Source organism: Erinaceus europaeus, chromosome 10, assembly GCF_950295315.1.
Source record: "Erinaceus europaeus chromosome 10, mEriEur2.1, whole genome shotgun sequence".
In the NCBI taxonomy this organism is placed as follows: Eukaryota; Metazoa; Chordata; class Mammalia; order Eulipotyphla; family Erinaceidae; genus Erinaceus; species Erinaceus europaeus.
This window is the reverse complement of record NC_080171.1, coordinates 5,271,974-5,277,973: the sequence shown is the minus strand read 5'-3', so window position 1 is coordinate 5,277,973 and position 6,000 is coordinate 5,271,974. Positions and strand designations below refer to the sequence as shown.

At 54.5% G+C, this 6,000-nt stretch overlaps 1 protein-coding gene across 3 annotated transcripts in view; it reads left to right on the top strand.

The window, feature by feature from the left end:
* Positions 1–501: 501 nt before the first annotated feature.
* The window catches only part of ZNF462 (zinc finger protein 462), a 181,686-nt gene continuing 176,187 nt past the window's right edge, over positions 502–6,000 (top strand). The window contains exon 1 of one of the 3 annotated variants that reach the window (XM_060199055.1): positions 502–604. The gene's annotated coding sequence lies outside the window, so the exon portion shown is untranslated. Of the gene's footprint in view, positions 605–2,701; positions 3,838–6,000 lie in introns of those variants that run through there. The other 2 variants (XM_060199056.1, XM_060199054.1) reach the window with 2 other exon arrangements.

Below are 6,000 nucleotides of genomic sequence, written 5' to 3'. Positions count from 1 at the left end.
AAGTCCACTCCAACATGTTTAATTTCTTTCAATCATTTCAGTTGGAGAGTTAAGGCACTTGTGAGTTAAAAAAAAAAAAAAAAAGTGGAAAAAGATTGTGTATGGCATCATTAATTGAAATTTTTAGCCTTCCTCCCTAAAAAAAAAAGAAAGAAAGAAAGAAAGAAAGAAAGAAAGAAAGAAAGAAAGAAAGAAAAAAAGAAAAAAGCAAGACTATCAAGAGTTTTGCAATAGTTCTCTGTTCGGTTTTGTGCATTCAGTTTGCTTCTAGACCAGAAGACAGTGTGCTGAAGACGATCTTGCAGTCTTGCACTTGGGATGGAAAGTTAGCCGGGGTCCCTCGCACCCCCTCCACCATCCGCTCAGAGCGCCTCTTTCTCTCTCTCTCTCTCTCTCTCTCTCTCTGCCATCAGACTCCAGCTCTCCTGGCTGTCTTTGTCCCTTGTAGATGTGGAGGCTTGGAGGTTTGGTTTCCAAGGATTGGAGCGTTTGAAGGGCGGGGCCATCTCCAAGTCCATCTCTCCTTTTTGTCCCTTCTCCTGGGACGCGAGGGAGGAGCCAGGTCCCCCCGCGGCGGGTCCGGGAGCTGTCGCGGTCGCTCGAGGTGAGTCCTCCGGGGCGGGAGCCGGGCCGCTGCGCGCAGGTGGCCGTGCGGGTCGCGGGCTGCGGGCTGCGGGCTCGGCCGCGGGTGTCTGCGCGGCGCGGCGCGGCGCTGCGCTCGGCCCGGCTCGGGGTGGGGGGCTGCGGGCGCTCCCCGTCTCGCTCGCCCCAGGCCCCTCCCCAGGGCGCCTGCCCCGACTGCGGGGAGCCCTGGCGCGGGGGGTGGGGGGGGGACCGGAGCCTGGGCTTGGCTCCCACCTCGTCGCTGCCTCCTTAACCCCAAGCGTCCTCCAGGGTTCTTAGCACCTTCCACCACCCCTCCACCCCCAGCCCAGGGGTGGGGAGAAGCCCCTCCACCCCCATCTTAGCACTTGAGAGCGCAGCCTCTCCAGGAGGCAGCTTCCAGTCCTGGAAGATCTGGTCTCAGCCACCCCTGCCCCTCACCCCCCCCCCCCCCCAAGCCCAGTTTGCAGGCCAGGGAACTTGCAACCTAAAACACGATGATTATTACCCCGGCGAGGAGCTTGACAGAGGGGGAAAAAAAAAAGAAAGAAAAATTATTATTATCTTTTTTTTTTTTTTATCAAAGACAAAAGAGGTAAATTATCCAAGGGACCTGGCGCGCGTCCTCGGGTTGCCACGAGGAATTTGGGGTGGTGAACTGCGGCGGGCGAGGTGACACCTCCCGGGCCCCCGGGGTGGGGGGAGGAGTCGGGGCGGGAGGACTTCCCTAGGTCCCTGCAGGCACCTGAACCGTCTCCGCGGCACAAAGCGTGCATCCTTTCAACCCGGACAGCCTCCTCGTCCTCCTTTCTCTCCTCTTTCTTTGATTCCCGTCCCCCCCATCCCCCTTACTTCCCCCCTCCCCCTCCCCTTCTCCTTTCTTCCCCACCGCACGCGTGTCATCTATCTATCTATCTATCTATCTATCTATCTATCATCTATCTATCTATCACCTCCCCCCTCCTCTTCCATCAACACCCTTTTAGGGTTCCCTGATTTTTTTTTCCGTGTGTGGGAGGAGACAAGGGCAGGACATGTTGACTGGGAAAGGGGGGTGGGGGGGGTTTGAAATCGTACCTTGGATGAGACATTCTGCCCAGGGATCAAGATAAGGGGGAAAAAATTCTTGGAAAATGAGGTTTCAGATCTGCTGATGAAAGCCCGCTATCCTATGGGAACCACCAACTCTGCGCGTCTCCTCCTTTCATTTTTTTTTTTTTAATTGTATGGGGTCATGGTTCTCTCATTCCTGGACTGTATTTGGGGGTGTGTGTGTGTTTGTGTTGGGATGCGGGGTGCAGACGTTGGAAGGAAGGTGGGGGGTGTGTAGCGACTATTAAACAGGCGGGTCTTAACCCAGCATGTCCACACCACCTTCTCTCCACCGGATGCGGGTTCCCCCAATGCGAAGGAATCTAGCAAGCCCCCCATCCCAATTCGGTTGCGGACAAAAGAAACTTTAATTAAGGTCTTAGCCTCGCGTGCTGCATGTTTCTCTCTCTCTCTCTCTCTCTCCCGGGGGCTGTGGATGTTCAAATAGAGGATTCGAGAAATAGCAATGCTTCCAGCAGCCCGTGCCCTTGGACTTCAGTCGCTGCTGATTTTCTGTATTGATTCTTTTACACTATTAGTCACCCTCCTCCCATCACCTTATGGAATTAAAGTCTTAGGAAGCACCCCCCCCCCCAACGATGGGACATTCCTTTACAAGAGATAGTTTAGAATGATTGGGGGAGGGGGCAGTGCAAATTACACCAAATATAAATTCAAGGTGTGAAAGCTTCAACACCAAGACACCTTATCATTAGGAGAGCTGATTATTGGTTTCCGAGTCGGCTAGAAACTGCAGACAACTGCAGGGCTGGAGGGCACAAAGTTATTTAAGTCAGCTCAACTCCCCCCCCCCACTTTTGCTGGGTCAAAAAACGTTGTACGGGTTCGGAAAAGAAAGTGTTGGTTCCGAGACTGGGAATGATCGTCTCCCTCCCCTACACCTCTGCCCTCTTCCTATCCCCGTTAGGAAATCAAATGCATAATTAACCTTAACTGTGTGTGCGTGTGTGTGAGAGTGAAGACTTCACAATGCATCCCAGTAATGGGCAACTTGAGCTTTTCACTGGAGATACTCCCAGGGCAAGCTGGAAGGGGATTAAAAAGCCCCACGTGGTTGCTCTGGGCTTAGACTTGCAACCTCGACTTCCCCATGGATGTTCTCTGCAAAGATTGGCTTTTAGATGGAGGCGTGTGTGGGACCCTAGGTGGCCGGGACTCCCGCCCGGGGCAGAGCTCAAGGGTGGGCTGGCTCTGAATGGCCGGTAGGGTCCGCGCACCGCCCCGTTCTCTGTGGTGGTGGCCGGGTGGCTTTGGGGGGGGGGGGGGACGGGAGCGCTCTCGATTCAGCCGCGGCCCCCCTCTGCTTTCACTGCCTTCCCCGCAGGTCTTTATTCATCTCATCTCCCTCTTCCCCTTCTCCTCCTCCTTTGCCTCCTTCTCTTCCTCTTCCTTCTCCTGCATCTCCCTGGCTTGGCTCTGTGTTGCTCTGAGTGACAAAGACAATGTCCCAGCCTTAACTTTGCAGCCTCCTTCTGGGGTTCAGCGGGAGGGGGGGCCAGCGACCGTAGCCCCATCATCTAGTTTATTCTGCTCTTCTCCAGCTCTGGGATAATTCTCACCCCCCCCCCCATTCCCCCTTCCCCAAGCCCTTTCCTCATTTCTTTCTTTCTTTTTTTTTTTTTCTTCCTCGCTCCTGCGCGTTGTTGTGATTAGAAAGGCTTCGCGCACCCCCTGGTGCCCCGGCGTTTTGTGTGGCAGAAGAAGATTGTCTTCCTTCTCTCTTTCTGTCTTGCTTTTCTCTCTCTCCCTCTGGTTGCTCATTATTCAGAGAGAGACACAGAGGGAGGGAGAGAGTGAGGGAGCGCGAGGGAGAGGGAGGAGAGGAGAGAGGAGAGAGGGAGGGAGGGAGCGTGAGGGAGAGGGGTAGAGAGAGAGAGAGAGAGAGAGAGAGAGGGAGAGAGACGGATATCTCAGGTCATCTGCAACGGCAGCGAGTCTGAGGAGCCGAGGAAGGCAGGGAAGATGGCGATCCTTCTTTGCTGAGACCCGGCAGGAGCACATGAGACTCCCAGACAACTTCCACCACGATAACCAGAGCAGGAAGAGGAGAAAGAGAAAGAGGATAAGGAGGCGGTGGGGCTGCAGAACCCCAAACACCTCCCGGCCCGGGACGTTGCTTCTGTAAGTTTCTGCAATTAACAGCCACCTCCGGGTGGTCCGGGTGCTCCCCGGGAGGTGAGCTCAGGGTGCTGGAGGAGGCTCCGTCGCTCATTCATTCGGTCGAGGAGGGCTGGTGGGGAGGGGAGGAGAGGAAGTCCCTGCCTGGACTGACTGGCTGTGAGGTGGAGGAGGAGGAGGAGGAGGAGAAGAGAAGAGAAGAAGATGGGGGGGAGGGGGAGGAGGGAGAGCAGCAGGGGGAGGAGGAGAAGCCGGGGAGGAAGAGGAGGAGGAGGAGGTTGTGCTTTTACTGCTAGCTGCTCCTTCTGCTTAGGCTAGGTGGGTGGGTGGGTGGGGGGGCGAGAGCACCCTGGCTTAATTAATTTCGTGGAGTTCTGTGGAGAGAAGAGAAAATGAGAGATGAGGGAGAAAGAGCTGGAGGCTTAGGACGGATGCTGGGAGTGTGGGGACCAGAGTAGGGACAGGAGGTGGTGGCACTGGTGGTGGCACTGGTGGTGGTGGTACTGGCGGCGGTGGAGCCTGGGAGGCCAGGAGCCCCCCAGGAGTGGAGAAGCTGCGGGAGCATGTAGAGCCAGGGGCAGAGGAGGGAGCACTCCCAGCCCCCCCACCTGAGTGTGTGACCTCTTTCTTTCTCTGTCCCCTCTACCCCTCTGCTGCCTTTCCCCCTCTGGCTGCCTGTCCCCCGCCCCATGGCAAAGCTGACTGGCACTCCCCCTCTTGCTCAGGTATTTGGCTCTCTCTCTCTCTCTCTCTCTGTCTTTCCCCGAAGTTGGGATGTGGGGTTGGGATGTAAGTGCTGGGGGCTGAGGGTGGCAGTGGGGTTGCTGCTGGTGAGAGCAAGGTGGCCGGGGGCACCAGCCGGTGGCAGTGGGGGGGGGGGGTGCAGGGTCATGAGTGGCTGAGGAGCTGTCTCCAGGCTGGAGGTTCAGAAGCGGCTGGTGTAGGACAACGGTTTCTGGAGAAGCCATTACACACGCTTGACTCTTCTCTGAGGGAGAAAAGAAAGCTGGGGACCAGTGGGGGGGGGTCGCCTCGGTCATGGGGCAGTTCCCAGGGGTCTGCCCTGCTTCCAGGCACTGGGGGTGGGGGGGCGCCTGGCCACTGCTCCTCCCCAGCAGAGCAGCTCCACTCTTTCCCTTTCTTTATCTCCCTGTCCTCCATTTGCAAGCTGTCTGCCTTGGTTCCAGTCCAGACTCCAACACACAAAGCTCCTTCTTCTCACGTTCATTCTCCAGGCTTTTCACCATTCCTGGAGGATCCCTCATTTTCTTTTCATTGTAGCTTCTAAGCTCCAGAGAGGCACGGAGACTGCCTGGAGTTCCCTTTCTATTCCTCCCCTGCAAAGATTTAAAAAAAAAAAAAAGTTTCATTTTTAAGCACGCGTCTGGATGGGAAAAGACCAACCAGTTGGGGCTTTCTCTCAGGGCTCCCGAGGGCTGAGTCTGAGTGTCTGTGTGTTGGCTGCTTGGTTTGCTTTGGTTTTGTTTCTGGAGGTGGCTTTCAGGTTTGGAGGGAGAGGCAGTGACTAGGTTGGTTGAAAGCTGGGAACTGAGTCAGGTAAGCCTTGTCATGTTCTCCCTCCACCAGAAAATGGAGGAGAGCAGTTTTCCAGGAGACAAAGCTGAGATGAGAAGTGTTTAGAAAATTATGGATGTCTCCATTTTGAAGCTCTGTTGGTCATGGCTGGAGGAGGAAGCCTGCCTGCCTGCCTACTCCTGCTTTTCCAGGGGGGAAAGGTTGTAGTGGTTCCTCACTCTTAGTTACTGTGCAAGGAAATGAGGGGCTTTTAAGGGCTGTTCAGATTTTCTTTCTCCCATCCAAGAAGTGTTTTCACAAGTTACTGAAGCATTTGTTTCCATTTTAAAGTAAACTTTTGAAAAAAAAAAAATTCCCCCCCCCCCTCCCTTGGAGTGTCCCTGAAGGATTTTGACCTCCTTCAGAAAAAGCCTTCAGCATTTTTCTACAACTAAGATCTTCCCACAACTTTAAACGACTCCAGCTCTTGAAAGTCATCAGGAAATGTTATTTCCTCTTGGTGAAGGTGATGGTGGCCTTAAGCTGAGATTTTTTTTTTTGAGATCTGGGGTCTCATTATCATCATGTTTTGATGCCTTGCCAGACTTTATTGTCTGGTTTGGGGTTGATTTGTGCAAACAACAACAGCAA